The sequence below is a fragment of the Hesperophylax consimilis genome, unplaced genomic scaffold (assembly GCF_061612785.1).
Source record: "Hesperophylax consimilis isolate HC1 unplaced genomic scaffold, BYU_Hcon_1.0 scaffold_40, whole genome shotgun sequence".
Taxonomy (NCBI): Eukaryota; Metazoa; Arthropoda; class Insecta; order Trichoptera; family Limnephilidae; genus Hesperophylax; species Hesperophylax consimilis.
In genome coordinates this window covers 347815-369039 of record NW_028301270.1, presented here as the reverse complement: position 1 = coordinate 369039, position 21225 = coordinate 347815, and the positions used below count along the sequence as shown (strand labels likewise).

General features: G+C 33.5%; 1 pseudogene; it reads left to right on the top strand.

The window, feature by feature from the left end:
• The first annotated feature begins 8236 nt into the window (after positions 1-8236).
• LOC149408952 (RNA-binding protein 47 pseudogene) lies at positions 8237-14831 on the top strand (annotated as a pseudogene).
• Positions 14832-21225: the final 6394 nt, after the last annotated feature.

Below are 21225 nucleotides of genomic sequence, written 5' to 3'. Positions count from 1 at the left end.
GTTGTATCTATGAGTTTTTTTTTCAGTCTGATAAAGATTTGGTATGCATATTATTTTAAATAATTAATTAGTTGAAAATGAATGCAATTTTTTTTTTAATATGATTTATTTCTCTATTTTGTTAAACTCTGATAATGTCAGTTTTGTATAACGTATTGTATATAATTTTAAACTGCAATTATGTAAAAATCATTACTTAAATAGTTTTTAAGTTTGTTTTAGTTCTGTAGAATTTCCTAATGAAAGTTTTTAAGAATGTCTGAAAATAAATAAATGAAAATGTGAATTTTTTCAAATTTGTTTTTTATTTTACCAAACAATGAATTTGTGCAAAATTTTATTAAAACACAAGACTTGTGCAATATTCATGGCAACATATTGTCTACCAGTGTTGACGTATTTTGACAGCTGCTTCAATTGATCTAGCTTTAACAATCATAATACTAGAAAATCAAACTAAAAAAGTGGTTAACTCGTCTAATCAGTAGAGTGCGCGTTGGGACAGTGAATTTTTTATCCCACAAATTATCTCGCTAAGGCGGAATACTCGTCATTATTCTGGTGTTTGTACCACAAAATACAACTCAGTGCAAAAGTGACTCGATCATTATATAAACACAAAAAACCTATCCCAAAGGCGTTTTTAGCGTCACAAAGGCTCTGCCATCTCTCATACAAGAAACAAGCAATGTGTCGTTTTTTTCTTTTGTGTGAAACTTTGAAATCAACTACCTTAATGAATACACTATGCTCCATCTGTAAAAAAAACATTGACACCCCGTCAGACTTCATCTCATGTTGTATCTGCGACGATAACTACCACTTCATTTGTGCCGATTTTTTTTTTTTTTTTTACAGTGAATACCTCACAAGAGTCCCAACTGCTCCCGTCTGGAGCCAGTGAGACTATGGCATCCCCAATTGGGGGATGTTGTGAGGCTGAAGGTAAGTGGGGAAGGGAAAGAGGAAGGTGGGGAAGTACCTGGCTATTCAGATCTAGTCACTAAACACGGCTAAAGCCATTTGGAGCAACGTTTCAATTCTGAATGGTGGTCTTACACCAGGGCGATACTGGTACTATCTTCCACTCTGGAACGTGCCGCAAATATACTATATATTATTTTAATTAATTAATTGTGAAATAACACAAATTAATCAAATAAAATATCCGATATCGCAGAGACCTCACGGCGAGGAACTAAGATTTTACAGTGGCGCTGCAAACTTTGCACAAAAACACAAAAAAACTCAAAAAAAAATACGTCTGAAAAAAATCTAGAACTGACATCTATCGAGAAACCTAATAAACAACCATCATCAACACCAAAATCTACAATTGCCGCCTCATCATACGCCAGTGTGAACTTACCACCAACAACCACAGATGGCTCTAGTAATCTGACAATCGATCTATTTTTAACTGAATTCGCAAATTTCAAAGACTCAGTTAATGAATCTGTTGGAAAAAAATACGATGCAATCCTGCTCCAAAATAATGAAATATTAAAAACCATTCAAAACATATCTCAACAGCAAGAAGATTTAAAATATCGAATAAATAATTTGGAAAAACTACATGAACAAGTAAACTCAGCCTTAAATTCAAGACTTGAGGACTTAGAAAAAAAAAGCGAAAAAAATAAAGAAAATGAAATAAAAATTTGTCTCTTGATAGAACGAAATGAAGACCTAGAAAAAAGAATAATAGCGATCGAGATTGACCAAGAAAACAGGAACAGACGAATTAACAATACTTGTTTGGAACTTCGAGGGCTTCCAGAATTCAAAGAGGAAACATCACAAACCTTAAAAGACATTATATTCAACACCAGTAAAATAGTAGACTGCCAACTAAATACAAATGATATTTATAATATATATAGAGTATCACAAAGAAACAAAAATATTCCTCCAACAGTTAAACCTAGGTCAGTGGTAATTAATTTTAATTCAATACCGTTAAAAGAGGAGCTCCTTAATGCTATAAAAAAATATAACAGGTCTTGCTAAAAGATTGGGGACAAACTAAACACGGGAACAATCGGATTGTCTGGCCCCATTACACCCATATACGTTGTGACGAATCAAATTTCGTCACAAATAAATTTGAGTTATAAACTGAGAGTGTCCCTAAGTGGGCGCTCAAAGACAAGTGTTGACAGACGGGGGTTGTAAAGAAAGAAGGAGAAGTGCGGGTAGTAGAAGTAGGGCGAAGTAGGGCGTAGAAGTAGGGCGACAGGTCCTACGAGCTCAGGAACGAGGACATTCAAGATCGAGAGGGGAGAGAGAGGAGACCGAGACAGGAGTGGTGGTGAAGTACGCGCTCCCCGCCCAGCGGTGTGATGCTGGGCGGCGGATGAAGAAGTTACAGTCGAGTCAGAGAAAGTGATTTTCAAGTGTTATCCTCCGCCCGGCGACGTAATGTTGGGCGGGAGACGAAGAAAGTGCGGTGATCAGACGCGGCCGGGAGGGCCTGAGCTGCAGAACTGCAGAAGCTGCCACCTAGGACTTCGGCCTTACTAAGGCCATCGAACAGAATCAACTCAGTGACAACAGTGTAGCTACAGTGAACAATGACAATGCGAATAGTGAAGAAGTGATCCGAACCATATGACAACTAGTTAAGTTATAGATGTAAGTAGATCTAAGTATAATTTAGATTTAGTATTAACACTTGACAAACCTAATTATAATAGAGACTCATTATTAATAGATGTTCATAATTAAATTCACCTCCCTAGTCTCCACCCAAGCAACCCGAATTGGTGAGAAGGCAGAGTATACGGCTGAAGAGGTAAGTATAAAACAGCAATATATTTAAATATTATTCTGAGCTAGATGCCGGAGGAGAAGTTAACGTGATTTTGTCACAACGTCTCAGAACTCCTCACGTCTAAAGGCAAACGGCTTTGGTATCTAGCTCGCCAACGTGCGACTGAATGTAAATATAGGTACGTCTGGACGAAAGCAGGTCTAATCTACATGAAAAAAGATGACTCTTCTCGACCTATATTAATAGACTCAGAACAAGCTATACCGAAGCTCTGACTACCTGCTCTTTATTCTAATTATCGTGATAAAACTACTCACTACCGCTTTATATCGCCATTTCATACTCTATTACATAACAGCACTATATTATATGAACACCTAGGTTTTTGCATAACTCCAATTTGTACTGGAATAATTTTAATCCTAATTTTAATTTTAACTTTAATTTTAATCTTTATTCTCTCTAGAATGGTAACTACACTTTTTTTAAACTTCCGATTTAGTTGTCCGGGTTAAGTCTTCCCCAAAGGAAAAACTTAACCCTTCCACTCACTTTTCCACAAATGATCAGCTAGTCAATCAACACTATGTAAGTGCATTATATAAGTAAAATAAATACAAAACAATACAAGAACAACAACACGTCAAATCACCAGATATCAAATGGGAAAAAAAATTCACCGTCTCCAGATATTTTCATATCAGAGGGTTCGGCTCGGTAGAACTTCTAACAGGGCCTATAAATCCTACTGATCCCTCAACATAAATATTTCAAAAATCTTTTGTTATCCTACATGTATTCAAAATGACCGACTTTTGCATCTTTATATATAAATTTTTTGATAGATCTAATACGCCTAAATTTTTAATTAGAGAGCTAGGTATAATGCCAGTAGCCGAAATAACGAATGGTAATATTTTTATAGTCTGAGAATGCCAAATTCTTTTTATTTCATTTCCTAAATCTGTGTATTTTCTTATTTTTTCACTAACAGATTTTTGAATATTACAGGAATTTGGAATAGCAACATCAATGATATAAGTTATTTTTTTTATTTTGTCATGTAAAACTATATCGGGTCTATTATGACTAATCGCTCGGTCTGTTAGTATAGTTTTATCATAATATATTTTATAAAATTCGTTTTCTAAAAATTTATTAGTAATATTACTAATAATTCGGCAAAAGAGAACTCTAATCAACATATTTTATATAACCCAGATATTACTTATTGTTCATACTTATACTACTTTTTACTGTCTTTTGAAAGAGAAAATGCCTCACACTAACTACATACGTTATTTATTTCCTGGATTTTATTTCAGATATTATTTCTTACTCAGATATATTTTATTTTTCCTAACTACATCATTTTGTTTACAGTTTTGTCGCTACATATTTCGTACTACAAGTATTTATATGATAATAAAATACTGTTTTAAAACTTTACCCAGAAAACAACAATTAATTTTTGAATTCTAATGGTAATAAACGATCTTCAACATGAAATCGATAGTATCTTAGTGCCAAATACTGAAATAATTCTTGAAAACATTAACGAAATTGTGCAATTTAATTGGGAATCCAATAGGATTAATATTGTTCATCAAAATATTCGAACGATGGGAAACTTGGATGATTTTCTTATATTTTTGGAAGAATTAAAAGCTCTGGTAAAGTTCCATGTACTAATTCTCACTGAATGCAGGTTAAATGATTCATACATAGCCAAACAAATTTCAGGCTATAACGAATACCATACAACATCGCATATTAACCAAAATAGCGGAGTAGTAGTATATATCGACAACACATTAAATTCCTTAGTACAAGAAATAAACATAAATCAGTGTAATTGTTTAAAAATCAACATTAATCAGAATTTAGGTATCCTAGCTATCTACCGATCACCATCGTTCAATGACATCCAAGATTTCCTGGAAAATCTTATTGGTGAGTTAAAAAAAACTAAGGATTATGCACAATATGTACTGATCGGGGACATGAATATAAATACTATAGGAGAAGTATTGCATAGGCAGTCCGACGACTACTTATGTGCTATGGCTGAAAGTTACTTTATTTCCAATATTAATTCTCCAACTAGGGTACAAGGTAGCTCAAGCTCATGTTTGGATCATACATATACCAGAAATATAACAAATTCAAATGCATTTGTAATAAATAATACAATCACTGATCATTACACCACTGCAATCAGTATCCCAAACTCAACACCCAAAAAACATAAAATTAATCACAAACAGATTATCGATTATGAGGCTTTATTAAATGATCTTAATAATAAAAATTGTGAATATGTTTATAAAGAGACTGAAGTTAACAATGCTCTAAACTATTTTATTAATGAAATCAATACATTCATAACAAAACACACAATAACTAAACGCATTCCATATAGTAAAATACATCTCACACCATGGATTACCAACGGCATTGTTAAATCTATACACAAAAGAAATCACCTTCATAAAATAGCTAAACGAGACCCATTGAACGATACTAAACAGCAAAACTATTACCGATACCGTAATATTTGCAAAACCGTTATTCGCAAATGCAAAGAGCGTTATTATAAATTCTAACTTGATAAGGATAATTCCAGCAAAAACATGTGGAATGTTGTCAGAGACATAACTAAAAGTAAAAGAAATACCAATGCATCTGTAACTGAATTAAATACCTAAAATTTGATTATAACTGACAATCAATTAATTGCATGTCATACTAATCAATATTTTGCATCCGTTGGATCAAATCTAGCAAAAAAAAATTATTAGAAACCCAGAAAACGGAAGACTCTTTAGCATCGACAATTGAAACAAAGGAACAATCTTTTTCATTTAATATTAAACCAACTACTGTAGAAGAGGTCTTAAAAATAATCAACAGCCTTAATACTACACATGCAAAGGGTCCAGATAGTCTAAATACACAAATACTAAAAAAAATAAAAATCAGATTTCTGCTCCGCTATCATATATTTACAACTTAAGTTTTGCATCAGGAATATTTCCTGATCACTTCAAAAAATCAATAATTGTCCCAATTCACAAAAGTGGACCTAAATCTCTTGTAGAAAACTATAGGCCAATATCACTATTAAGCGCGATATCCAAAGTCATTCAAAAGCTTTTCAAAACTAGGTTAAACGAATATGTGGAGAAACATAACATTCTAAGTCCTAACCAATACGGCTTTCGGTCGGGTAAGGGAACGGATGATGCCATCGCATGTCTCACTGAAACTATTGCAGGGAATATGAACCGTGGCAAGAAAACTATTGCCCTTTTCCTGGACCTGGCCAAGGCATTTGACACAATATCTCATAAAATTCTTTTACAGAGACTTAGAAATATAGGAATAAAGGGAAAAGCTTTTCAATGGATAGAAAGTTATATATCTAATAGATTTCAACAAACCAGAATTAACGAGGCTATTAGCACTTCACTAAAATACACTTTTTGGGTACCACAAGGAAGTACACTTGGGCCCCTTCTCTTTATTATATACATAAACGAACTTTGTAACCAACACATTGGTGGTAAAATTATCACGTTCGCTGACGATACAGTTATTTTGTTTGAAGGAGATGATTGGAAAGAAACACACCACCTTGCGAACACAGGTATAAACAGAGTAAAACAGTGGCTGGACAGTAATTTGCTTACACTAAACATACAAAAAACAAAATATCTCACATTTAGCGCTACCCTTGCAGGTCAACCCAAAACACCTCATCACCTCACAATACATAATATTAAGTGTAGCCTTGGAAATAATAACCATACTTGTAAATGCGAAACCCTTGAATGTGTTAAATCTATTAAATATTTAGGTATAATAGTGGATAACCATCTTAAATGGAAACAACAAATCGAAAACACAGCTAATAAAGTGCGCAAACTTATTTATATATTTATAGCATTGCGGGAAATTATAAAAACTCAAGACATTAAAAAAATATACTACGGGCTCTGTAACTCCGTCATAACCTACGGTTGCATTGGATGGGGTGGAACAGGATTAACAATATTATACCCGCTACTGATGGCACAGAAATCCATTCTACGCGTCATTATGAAGAAACCCTTCAGATACTCGAGCGACGCTTTAAAAAATATTTTTTTTATTTTTCTTTCTTACATTGATATATTATATTTTTATTTTATATTGTACATGTACCTATCTGGATTTTATTGTTTATTACTGCTAAATTGTATTTTCCTAAAAAAATATTTTCTTTCTATTTTTCTTTCTTACATTTATATGTTATATTTTAATTTTATTTTATATTTTTCATGTACCTACCTACCTGGAATTATGTACACGCAACCTGCCAATTTGACTGTCCAAAAACGGGAAACTTCCTAGTTGGGCAGTCAAAGCTTCCTTTTATATTTGTATATCTTGTATGTAATAAATGTAATAATAATAAATAAATAAAAATAAAATAAATAAATAAATATGTGGCTATGGAAGATTATACTACAGCTACTGCCGGCTACATTCCAGAGTGGAAGACGTGACTGATAACCCCATGGGGAAAGGCGAACATTCAGGAAAGTATCTTCTAATCTATTTACAATTTGGTACTGCCACCCCGGGAACCATTTATTGGATAACTACACCTCTGCCATAGGTCACCCCAAGTGGTTTGGTGACTTAGCGTGGGTTCATGGGGTGAGGTTTGCTCGGGTCTTGGCGGTGGATGTGTCCTCCAGCTACGTGGAAGGCCGGAGAGACAGGTTGAGGGAAACCTTGTGACCTTTCCGGCAGAACTCTTTTGGAACATCGTCTTGCACCGCAGTGGGAGGGATGGATTCATACGTCCGTCACCCCTGGACCCACAGACCTCGGTTTCCTACCCACCCCTCAAACCTTATCCTTCCCAAAACTTCCTCTCCTTCCCTTCCTTTAAAAGACCCTCCACACAGCATCTTCAAAGATGACATAGGTCTGAGGGAAAATATTTTCCTCAGGGCTTCCTGTGTGGAGCTATTGTTAAACAAACAAAAAAAAATGGCTCAGTAACATAACTAGTTCTGAATATTTCAAATAATTGAGGTTAATGAGGGCGTACTGTATAGGGCCCGCAAATACTTTAATAGTACACAACTGCTAACCCTGTACAAATCACAAGTGCGCCCCACGGTTGGATTTGGCAGCCCGAAAATACCTGAAAAAACCCTTATTTTAATTATTTTTTAACTGATTCTCAATATACGGGCCCATGTAAAGTGGGATTATTTTCACAATGTCTACATTTCTGTCGGTAGAGTGTCCGACTCCTGATTGTACGATACAAAATTTCAGCCCTTTGACTTTTAATTAATCGCTCAGATGGCTCAGTCTGTTTTGGGAGTTCCGCGCGTTCGTAGCGGCGCTGCAAGCAACTATTTTTTAAAACTTTTCGCGCTGCTAACATTGAATTTTACGACCATGTATCCCCAAGAAACAGAAGACAGCGTATTGCAAAACATAGTGAAAATAGTTTATTATTCCGGGTACAAATTAATACAAAGGAATAGACAGAGACATTATGGACCTCCTCCAAAATGGATCGGCCCGCCTCCGACGGGCTGCGAAGTCTTCATGGGAAAACTTCCCAGAGACCTTTATGAAGACGAACTTATTCCGGTTTTCGAGGAAGTTGGAACGATCTACGAGCTGCGACGGATGATGGATTTTTCTGGATTTAACAGGGGATTTGGATTCGTGCGTTACACCAACGAACAGGACGCCTGGAAAGCGGTAGAAATGTTGAACAATTGCAGAATTCGACCTAGTAATGCTATCGTGGTAGCAAAATCTTTCGATAATAACCGCCTCTTCGTTAGTGGGCTGCCATTAGACGCAAGTAAAGAAGAAATCTTGAAAGAATTTAGTAAGCTTGTGTCTGGTCTAGTTGATGTGATGATGTATCCTCTCATGCATAACCCTTTACATAACCGAGGGTACGTCTTTCTGCATTTTGATAGTCATCGTTCAGCAGCTTTGGCCCGAAGGGCTCTCATACCTGGTCCTCTGACATCCTTTGGAGACAAGCTGGTGGTAGACTGGGCCGAACCGGAACCCATCGTCGGAAATAATATCATGAAGCAGGTAAGAACCAATAGGTTATATTGTATTTTTTACATTTTTGTTGTTTTCCAATCTAAATTTTCTAGTTGTACAATCGTAAAATCCTAACTTAATATCATTTTCGTGTATGTTCGATGTAGATCTTTGGTACTTTTATTGGTAAAATTTCCGAACAATATTATAAATACGACCAAATTATCTAAATAACACTTCGTTTCAACGTAATTAGTACAATTTTGGCTTTATGTTTGAGATAGAAAATTGGTTATTATTATTCGTAGGTAGTACGAATATTTTATAGTAAGTACCTTTGTTTTCTAATATGCACCGCCGTTTTTTTTGTTGAGTTTGTGATTGCACCTTCAGGTGAAAATCCCAAAACTGCATTGTGTCATGATCATCATTTTGATTATTATTGTGCAATACTTTTCAATTGTTCTCACTGCGTTTATATTTTAGTTCAAGTATTTATTTTTTTTATATTTTTATTTATTTTATAAAATACTGTTTTATTATTCAAATTTACATAGTAAGAACATATTTCAATAAAAATTAACATGTTTACCTTTACAAGAGTCTAAAATTCGTGTGTAAAGGGAAAAAAAACTTTTCATACATATTTATTTATTTATTATTATAACACCCCCTAATGGGCTTTTACACACTACAAAGTTTAATAGTAGAGTATCACAGTTATTATAGATTCTACAAAATTAAAACAATAAAGGAAACATAATACAACGAAAAAAGAAAAAATATTAAATGTTACAACAAAAGCATATAATAAAATAAGATACATTAGTAAAAATGATAAGAAGTCTCACATAAATAGATATTCAAAATAAAAATTTATATATTGCGGAAATTATAGATGTCTATTTGTGTATCGATCTATAAAAGAATTGAAATAAACAATATTTATATTGATTATTTTTAAGATGAAATATATCTCCAAGATCAGAGTATTTATTTCCGAGACTGTGAAGTCTTGGAATTGGGGAATTGAAGTCTTGAATTTGGGGAAAAAACACAGTGACTATTCAACACACTTTTAAAAAGTGATATAAAGTCATTAAAAACGATGAAATTTTTTCTTCACGGGTGTTGTTACTCTTGTGCAATCATAAAAAGGCGAACAGACCATAATGTTACATTGATATACTCAAATTTCCGGTCGGTGGCGTCGTTAGTGTATATTTTGTGGTTATAAAAAATTATTGACAAAAATTATAGAAAATTTTGTTTTTTAATTCCTCTTTTGGCCACCTGCAAAGTTAAGTATGTCATTCTGTGCCGTTGATAGAACTGTTGTCACCTCTCCCTCTTAAATGAATCTAATAAATAATAACAATAGAACTAGAGTACAATAGTCAGCCACACGGAGTGAATCTTGAATAAAAATGATTTATTTTGTTTCATTTCTTTGTCATTTAGGTAAAGATTTTGTTCGTCCGAAACGTATCCGCCAGAGCAACGGAAAACGACATATTGATAACTTTTAGCAGATACATCGATCCATTCACTATCGAACGAATTAAAAAGGTTGAAGATTTTGCCTTTGTTCATTTTATCACCAGACAAGATGCTGAAAAAGCATTGCGATTGTTGAAATGCTGCACTTTGGACGGGTTCAAGTTAGAACTGAAATGGGCTAGACCTGTCGACAAGATATATACTAAGAATATACGCAGAGAAAGCAAAAATGGTTGTTTTTCGGTAGAGTTAAAAAATCCTCACCAGATATATGAAAAACAGGATTTGAAGCCTGTGAATTTGAGTATCAATAATTTAGGCATAATTGGTCAAATGCCAGAAAATAGTAATAATGTTTATGCAAAATCTGCCCCCGATGTACTTGATGACTACTGCAAAAGGTTAGTTTTTTTCTAATTTATTATTTAAACATATATTTTTTTATTACATAATATAATAATTATACATGTGTCCTGGGGTAAAGTGCACAAATCTTGGGAGGTAATTCTACATTGATGGTAGAAGTAAAAAATATAAATAACTTTTATTCAATAATACTTTACTCCCAGACACCCTGAATACGAGCTGAAGTTCTCTGCTTTGTCCCGGGACTAACACAATAGTTTTTCGAAATCAGACCTTTTTCCATAGGAGAATATTTATTTTCCCATAAAAAACAATTCAACTTTTTTTAAATATTTTTTATTTACCTAAAAACTACCTTCAGATGTTGGAATTTCGAAAAAAGTAATGTCGACAAGATCTTCGTGTGATATTGACCTAGAAAGGTTTTTGATACTCTTAACAATCGGCGTCACAACACCCCGACGGGAACAACCCCTTATTTAAACCGGTAAGAATACCCAGCAAGAAAAAACCCAACAAACAGAATACAGCGTATTGCAAAACATAGTGAAAATAGTTAATAAATCCGGGTACGAATTAATACAAAGAAATGGACAGAGATATTATGGACCTCCTCCGAATTGGATCGGCCGATGTAAGTTCCCGGCGACGTGGAATTTACAGCGTTTTCTGGAGTTGGCATGTAACTTGAGACCTTACGTGTCACATTTTCGTGACTAGATTCCAATTACTCGTTTATACGATTGAATCCCATGTGATTTAAATTCTAAATGTTTACACGTGCTTTAATATTTTGTGTGCTTAGTTCTTAGAAAAAATATAGGCATAACCAAAGCTAAAGCGGTGAATAAAATGTTTTTTGTAAAATTTTTATATTTGAAATTAAAAATATACATTCTATTATTTTAATTCATAAAAGTTTTTATGTGTTAGTTTATAAAAGTTTTGCTAAATACACAAATGTAATATTTAACTATTTTATGATAATTTTATTTTATAGGTTTATAATACGGCACTTTGTACCTCTTAGCGTCTGCAAATAACCGGAACTATTGGATCATTTCGAGTTACTAGATCATTTAACACTTACTCAATCATCGACAAATCGAGATTTATATACCATTTTAATCGTCTCGGCGAGACGAGATCAGTGGCATTTTCAACTCAATTTGATTTGACAAGTACGATTATCGTGAGCAATAGATATGATCCTATATGCGATTTTATCCCAGATATTCAACGTCACTTTGTTAATTGTTTCTATCGTGTATTAAACTAACTCCATTGATATCAACAAGCGACGTTGCCGTCGTTATTTGTGTCAAACGCAGGTGTACAAATAATTTTATAAAGTAATGAAATATTTTAACAATTGTATGCCAAAATAGCCTCTAAAGTAATATTATTTAGAGCTCATTATCGTACGACATTGCGTATTAGTCTAAACAATATTCGAAAGGAACTATAAGGCTCAAGAATTGTGTGCAAAATCTAAAGTCATATTATTAAGAGCCCATTATCGAATGATGTTGTGTGCTAGCCAAAGCTGGTTTGTTTGTATTGGTACATCTGAAGCTAGCTTCAGTTTAGTTTACGGGAATACATAAATGACTTGCTACTGGCTAATTTATAATATTAAATATTACCGTTATTCATGTGTAAAACTCGGTTGACTGGTTGGTTTGTTCTTGCTTTTTGTCAGATAGTATATTTACTTACAATATGTCACAGAGGAGAGTTGATAAAATCTTTCAGCTTTGCGAAATGGATTTTAAATACGGTAAGCTATTACATATTTCTAAATAATAACCTAAATTGTAAAATATAGAAAATAACAATTTTAATCTATGCTTATCAAATGAGTACAGAATAATTACCGTATTTTATTATATAGGTCATGATTTTTTTCTTTCTTTTTTGAGAACCCAAGCAGTAAAATTATTACTCTGCCTACCCCTGCGCGGAAACGGCGTGATGGTTAGTTAGTTAGTTAGATAATAATCTGAAATATTACAGAGCTACCTTAGCTTGTAGTAAATTGTTATAGGTAATATCAGAAATGCTGCTAATTAATATTCCCTTGCAAATGCGTAATAAGTCTGTTATTTTGTCATTATATTAGGATAGGTTTCACATTTGTTTGACTTACTTACTACATTGAGCTATTATTATTAGATAAATATATAATATATTATGCTTTATTTTAGAAACCAAAACTGAAGTAATGTTAGAAAGGGGTCCGTCGATGTCCGACGATGATGATTCACTATACAAACCGAACAACGTTACTTCTTCGACTGAATCAGGTATCTACAGAAAACATGTTTAATACTCTTGAAACAATCAATACGTAACATATAATTTGATTATTATATGGTCAGAGGTGCGGCCCAGAAAGCCGAAGGTCCTAGGTGCGAGTCCCAGATGTGACCGTATCTTTTCTGTTTCAGATTTTAGATTGAGTGATGCTAATATTGTCTTCATTTAATTAAATAATTTAATTTAATTATAATTATTTTACAAGCAATAATTATTCGCCTGAAACACTCATCCGAATTGAAAAAAACTCCTGATAAAAGATACATGACGCCAACGGGACTCGAACCCGTGTCCCCTCGATTTCCGGTCGACAGCTCTGACCACTGATCTATGGCGGCTTATCGCTTATCCGCGAAATAATTCAATATATACTAGTGTTTCATTAAAAATTACTGCTTGTTTATAATTTGAGGTTTTACTAATTAAGTTTAAAGAAAGCTAATTAATGTATTGTTCTTTTTTAGATATGAAAATTTCCAACGCCGATGATGAGCAACATCATTTAGAGAAGCAGGAGGCAATCGAAGTGTCATCGACTACAACTCGAAGCACTATTTCTACTAGTAAAGGAGCACGAGTGCATGACCGTAAAAACTCATGTCCTTATTGTACTAAACTGGTAACGAACTTCACACGTCACTTCACGTTCACTTGAGACCATGATTCCTATCACTATTGTATTAGCACCCAACATCCCTTAGAGGCAGAAGTTATTGAAAACAATAAAATTTTGGATACTGATCTGCGAGAAAGAAAAAGAAAGCGAGAATTGATTTCAAGGCAAATAAGAAACATAGTTAATTATCTTTATAATCAGAACGTTATTAGTAAACCAGATGGAATATTTATACCTTATCGCCGTCCAAGGAAGACTGTGGATGCTAAAATCATCTTCTATATTACTATGCCCAGACAATTCTGAAATTTGAGAATCTTTGAGAACTCAAATATTTCCTGTATTTCAAAATGATAATATTGCAAAAATAGCAATGTCTGACCCATTAATATGTTTATATGGGTCTTTATTATTAAGTAATCACACGGAACACCATTTGAAGACACATATAACATCGAAGATGAGGGATTTAGCCAAGCTGTATATAGTTATTATAGAACAGAAACCTTCAATTTCAACCTTTAATTTAGCGTTTGACCCTGTGCATTTTGATGTTTTTATTAAAACCGTACAGATAAATAGTGGTTACGATGAAATTACAGGTTCTGTAAAAATTCCTATCATGCCTCAACGACTTTGTACGGCTATAAAAGATTGTGCTGATATCTTTATTCGTCGAACAATACAGAATTCTACGCTAACCACTTCATCGAAAGAAATTTAAAAAAATAAATTGTCTGATTTTAAAACGGTCTTAAATCATTCTTGGAAGTTAGAAATATCTACCAATGCTGAAAAATCAAGAAAAAAACAAATAAGTTTGAAATCTGATGTTATGCCTTCAACTATCGATCTTAAAAAAAATGTGCGACGAAGTTATGAAACTAGAACTGAATATAGCACAACGATTTGAAAATGAAAAATCTTATGCGGTCTATGAGGAACTTTGTAAAACAAAAATTGCTCATATTATAATATTTAATAGGAGAATAGCTGGTGAGGTAGCGAGAGCACCGTTGGAAAATTATATAGCCGGCTAACATGAAAAACAAGATATTCCTAAAGAAATTATGGAAATCATGAGTTCTGAGGAAAAAAATGCTATAAATGCTTTAAACTGCTTCCATATTCCAGGAAAAAGAGGAAGAACAGTTGCAATTCTTCTTCGAGATCAAATGAAAAAAAATATAGACACTCTATTTGCATACCGACATTTAGTTGGAATTTCAAATGAAAACAAATACTTATTTCCAAAAGCAGCAGGTGAACCTTATTTCTGTGGTACGCAAATTCTAAGAGACCTAAGAAGTAAGTTTTCCCTCATAAATCCGGATCATATGACTTCAACTGGGCAACCATGAGCCAAGTAGCTGGAAAAAATAATGCATATGTGAATGCATTGTCCCATTTCTTAGGGCATACACCAGGTACAAATAAGGGCAATTATATGATACCCCACCTGGCCCTCGAGAAAGGTAAAGTTGGCTTGAATTTACTACAATTAGCTGAAGGAAAAAAAGGTTTTTTTTGAAAACTTTGAAAATTACTTTGTCGAAGGAAGAGATCCAGGCGCTGGAAAAATTAACGAAATTAAAAGAGATAGGGGAATCTTATCAACACGATCGTGGAAACTGATAAATACATTAATAAATAATCATCGTGTGAAGAAATTGCACTTACCTAAAGAACTGCAGAGAAAAAGAGATTTCTACTTGCAAGATGCTTAACGAATGCTCGAACGACTCCAGTAACATACGTTATGAGCCAACGTCATGAAACGTAAAGTCATGCGATTCAGTTGGTGCCAAGTAAAGTAGCTATTGACTCGTTACTCGTTGTATCTATGAGTTTTTTTTCAGTCTGATAAAGATTTGGTATGCATATTATTTTAAATAATTAATTAGTTGAAAATGAATGCAATTTTTTTTTTAATATGATTTATTTCTATATTTTGTTAAACTCTGATAATGTCAGTTTTGTATAACGTATTGTATATAATTTTAAACTGCAATTATGTAAAAATCATTACTTAATTAGTTTTTAAGTTTGTTTTAGTTCTGTAGAATTTCCTAATGAAAGTTTTTAAGAATGTCTGAAAATAAATAAATGAAAATGTGAATTTTTCCAAATTTGTTTTTTATTTTACCAAACAATGAATTTGTGCAAAATTTTATTAAAACACAAGACTTGTGCAATATTCATGGCAACATATTGTTTTTTTTTTTTTTTTTTTTTTTTACAGTATTACCGCACAAGAGTCCCAACTGCTCCCGTCTGGAGCCAGTGAGACTATGGCATCCCCAATTGGGGTATGTTGTGAGGCTGAGGGTATTGGGGAGGGAAGGGAGATGGGGAAGAGGAAGGTGGGGAAGTACCTGGCTATTCAGATCTGGTCACCAAACACGGCTAAAGCCATTTCAAGCAACGTTTCAATTCTGAATGGTGGTCTTACACCAGGGCGATACTGGTAGTATCTTCCACTCTGGAACGTGCCGCAAATATACTATATATTATTTTAATTAATTAATTGTGAAATAACACAAATCAATCAAATAAAATTTATTTGCGCACGCCGGGTTCGAACCCGCGACCTTCGGATCTGTAGTCAAAAGCGTATACCACTAGACCACGCCGGCCGTCGATTGTCTACCAGTGTTGACGTATTTTGACAGCTGCTTCAATTGACCTAGCTTTAACAATCATAATACTAGAAAATCAAACTAAAAAAGTGGTTAACTCGTCTAATCAGGAGAGTGCGCGTTGGGACAGTGAATTTTTTATCCCACAAATTATCTCGCTAAGGCGGAATACTCGTCATTATTCTGGTGTTTGTACCACAAAATACAACTCAGTGCAAAAGTGACTCGATCATTATATAAACACAAAAAACCTATCCCAAAGGCGTTTTTAGCGTCACAAAGGCTCTGCCATCTCTCATACAAGAAACAAGCATTGTGTCGTTTTTTTCTCTTGTGTGAAACTTTGAAATCAACTACCTTAATGAATACACTATGCTCCATCTGTAAAAAAAACATTGACACCCCGTCAGACTTCATCTCATGTTGTATCTGCGACGATAACTACCACTTCATTTGTGCCGATTTTTTTATTTTTTTTTTATAGTGAATACCTCACAAGAGTCCCAACTGCTCCCGTCTGGAGCCAGTGAGACTAGGGCATCCCCAATTGGGGGATGTTGTGAGGCTGAAGGTAAGTGGGAAGGGAAAGAGGAAGGTGGGGAAGTACCTGGCTATTCAGATCTAGTCACTAAACACGGCTAAAGCCATTGGGAGCAACGTTTCAATTCTGAATGGTGGTCTTACACCAGGGCGATACTGGTAGTATCTTCCACTCTGGAACGTGCCACAAATATACTACATATTATTTTAATTAATTAATTGTGAAATAACACAAATTAATCAAATAAAATATCCGATATCGCAGAGACCTCACGGCGAGGAACTAAGATTTTACAGTGGCGCTGCAAACTTTGCACAAAAACACAAAAAAACTCAAAAAAAAATACGTCTGAAAAAAATCTAGAACTGACATCTATCGAGAAACCTAATAAACAACCATCATCAACACCAAAATCTACAATTGCCGCCTCATCATACGCCAGTGTGAACTTACCACCAACAACCACAGATGGCTCTAGTAAACTGACAATCGATCTATTTTTAACTGAATTCGCAAATTTCAAAGACTCAGTTAATGAATCTGTTGGAAAAAAATACGATGCAATCCTGCTCCAAAATAATGAAATATTAAAAACCATTCAAAACATATCTCAACAGCAAGAAGATTTAAAATATCGAATAAATAATTTGGAAAAACTACATGAACAAGTAAACTCAGCCTTAAATTCAAGACTTGAGGACTTAGAAAAAAAAAGCGAAAAAAATAAAGAAAATGAAATAAAAATTTGTCTCTTGATAGAACGAAATGAAGACCTAGAAAAAAGAATAATAGCGATCGAGATTGACCAAGAAAACAGGAACAGACGATTTAACAATACTTGTTTGGAACTTCGAGGGCTTCCAGAATTCAAAGAGGAAACATCACAAACCTTAAAAGACATTATATTCAACACCAGTAAAATAGTAGACTGCCAACTAAATACAAATGATATTTACAATATATATAGAGTATCACAAAGAAACAAAAATATTCCTCCAACAGTTAAACCTAGGTCAGTGGTAATTAATTTTAATTCAATACCGTTAAAAGAGGAGCTCCTTAATGCTATAAAAAAATATAACAGGTCTTGCGAAAAGATTGGGGACAAACTAAACACGGGAACAATCGGATTGTCTGGCCCCATTACACCCATATACGTCTCAGAACTCCTCACGTCTAAAGGCAAACGGCTTTGGTATCTAGCTCGCCAACGTGCGACTGAATGTAAATATAGGTACGTCTGGACGAAAGCAGGTCTAATCTACATGAAAAAAGATGACTCTTCTCGACCTATATTAATAGACTCAGAACAAGCTATACCGAAGCTCTGACTACCTGCTCTTTATTCTAATTATCGTGATAAAACTACTGACTACCGCTTTATATCGCCATTTCATACTCTATTACATAACAGCACTATATTATATGAACACCTAGGTTTTTGCATAACTCCAATTTGTACTGGAATAATTTTAATCCTAATTTTAATTTTAACTTTAATTTTAATCTTTATTCTCTCTAGAATGGTAACTACACTTATTATAAGATTATTATTTGATTTATTAGTAATATTACTAATAATTCGGCAAAAGAAAACTCTAATCAACATATTTTATATAACCCAGATATTACTTATTGTTCATACTTATACTACTTTTTACTGTCTTTTGAAAGAGAAAATGCCACACACTAACTACATACGTTATTTATTTCCTGGATTTTATTTCAGATATTATTTCTTACTCAGATATATTTTATTTTTCCTAACTACATCATTTTGTTTACAGTTTTGTCGGTACATATTTCGTACTACAAGTATTTATATGAAAATAAAATACTGTTTTAAAACTTTACCCAGAAAACAACAATTAATTTTTGAATTCTAATGGTAATAAACGATCTTCAACATGAAATCGATAGTACCGTAATATTTGCAAAACCGTTATTCGCAAATGCAAAGAGCGTTATTATAAATTCTTACTTGATAAGGATAACTCCAGCAAAAACATGTGGAATGTTGTCAGAGACATAACTAAAAGTAAAAGAAATACCAATGCATCTGTAACTGAATAAAATACCGGAAATTTGATTAAAACTGACAATCAATCAATTGCATGTCATACTAATCAATATTTTGCATCCGTTGGATCAAATCTAGCAAAAAAAAAATTATTAGAAACCCAGAAAACGGAAGACTCTTTAGCATCGACAATTGAAACAAAGGAACAATCTTTTTCATTTAATATTAAACCAACTACTGTAGAAGAGGTCTTAAAAATAATCAACAGCCTTAATACTACACATGCAAAGGGTCCAGATAGTCTAAATACACAAATACTAAAAAAAAATAAAAATCAGATTTCTGCTCCGCTATCATATATTTAAAACTTAAGTTTTGCATCAGGAATATTTCCTGATCACTTCAAAAAATCAATAATTGTCCCAATTCACAAAAGTGGACCTAAATCTCTTGTAGAAAACTATAGGCCAATATCACTATTAAGCGCGATATCCAAAGTCATTGAAAAGCTTTTCAAAACTAGGTTAAACGAATATGTGGAGAAACATAACATTCTAAGTCCTAACCAATACGGCTTTCGGTCGGGTAAGGGAACGGATGATGCCATCGCATGTCTCACTGAAACTATTGCAGGGAATATGAACCGTGGCAAGAAAACTATTGCCCTTTTCCTGGACCTGGCCAAGGCATTTAACACAATATCTCATAAAATTCTTTTACAGAGACTTAGAAATATAGGAATAAAGGGAAAAGCTTTTCAATGGATAGAAAGTTATATATCTAATGGATTTCAACAAACCAGAATTAACGAGGCTATTAGCACATCACTAAAATACACTTTTGGGGTACCACAAGGAAGTACACTTGGGCCCCTTCTCTTTATTATATACATAAACGAACTTTGTAACCAACACATTGGTGGTAAAATTATCACGTTCGCTGACGATACAGTTATTTTGTTTGAAGGAGATGATTGGAAAGAAACACACCACCTTGCGAACACAGGTATAAACAGAGTAAAACAGTGGCTGGACAGTAATTTGCTTACACTAAACATACAAAAAACAAAATATCTCACATTTAGCGCTACCCTTGCAGGTCAACCCAAAACACCTCATCACCTCACAATACATAATATTAAGTGTAGCCTTGGAAATAATAACCATACTTGTAAATGCGAAACCCTTGAATGTGTTAAATCTATTAAATATTTAGGTATAATAGTGGATAACCATCTTAAATGGAAACAACAAATCGAAAACACAGCTAATAAAGTGCGCAAACTTATTTATATATTTATAGCATTGCGGGAAATTATAAAAACTCAAGACATTAAAAAAATATACTACGGGCTCTGTAACTCCGTCATAACCTACGGTTGCATTGGATGGGGTGGAACAGGATTTATTTATTTATTTATTTATTTATTATTGGATAATTTGTATAGCGCCGCTTTTGTGAGATATCACCTCAGGGGCACTTTACATTTGATGCAGGTATTACAGAAAATATAAATATTACAAAAATAGAGTGAAGTTAAGTTAAGTAAAATGAAGTAAAGGAACAGGTGACACGAAGATAGAAGATGGAGATTAACAATATTATACCCGCTACTGATGGCACAGAAATCCATTCTACGCGTCATTATGAAGAAACCCTTCAGATACTCGAGCGACGCTTTCTTCAAGGAGTTTAATGTGCTTGATGTTCGACAGTGTCACATAAAAAATAACAATCTGCGTCCACAAAAATAAAAACAAAACGATAACAGTCGATCATAATCATCAAACCAGAAGTAAGAGCAGAAACGACCTTTCTATTCCAACTAGCAATACTGCGGCTTATCAAAAAGTTTTCTCATACCTGGGACCAAAAATATACAACAAAATCCCCTCTCAATTTAAACTCTGTGAATTATCAGCCTTCGGTACTAAAATAACAAAATGGTTATTAGACTTAGGTAGGACAGATTCAGAAAAATTATTAAAAAACGTAGTCTGAGTTGATTTCTTCGATTTTGTATTTTGTATTTACCTAAAAAATATTTTTTTTATTTTTCTTTCTTACATTGATATATTATATTTTAATTTTATATTGTACATGTACCTATCTGGATTTTATTGTTTATTACTGCTAAATTGTATTTTCCTAAAAAAATATTTTCTTTCTATTTTTCTTTCTTACATTTATATGTTATATTTTAATTTTATTTTATATTTTACATGTACCTACCTGGAATTATGTACACGCAACCTGCCAATTTGACTGTCCAAAAACGGGAAACTTCCTAGTTGGACAGTCAAAGCTTCCTTTTATATTTGTATATCTTGTATGTAATAAATGTAATAATAATAAATAAATAAAAATAAAATA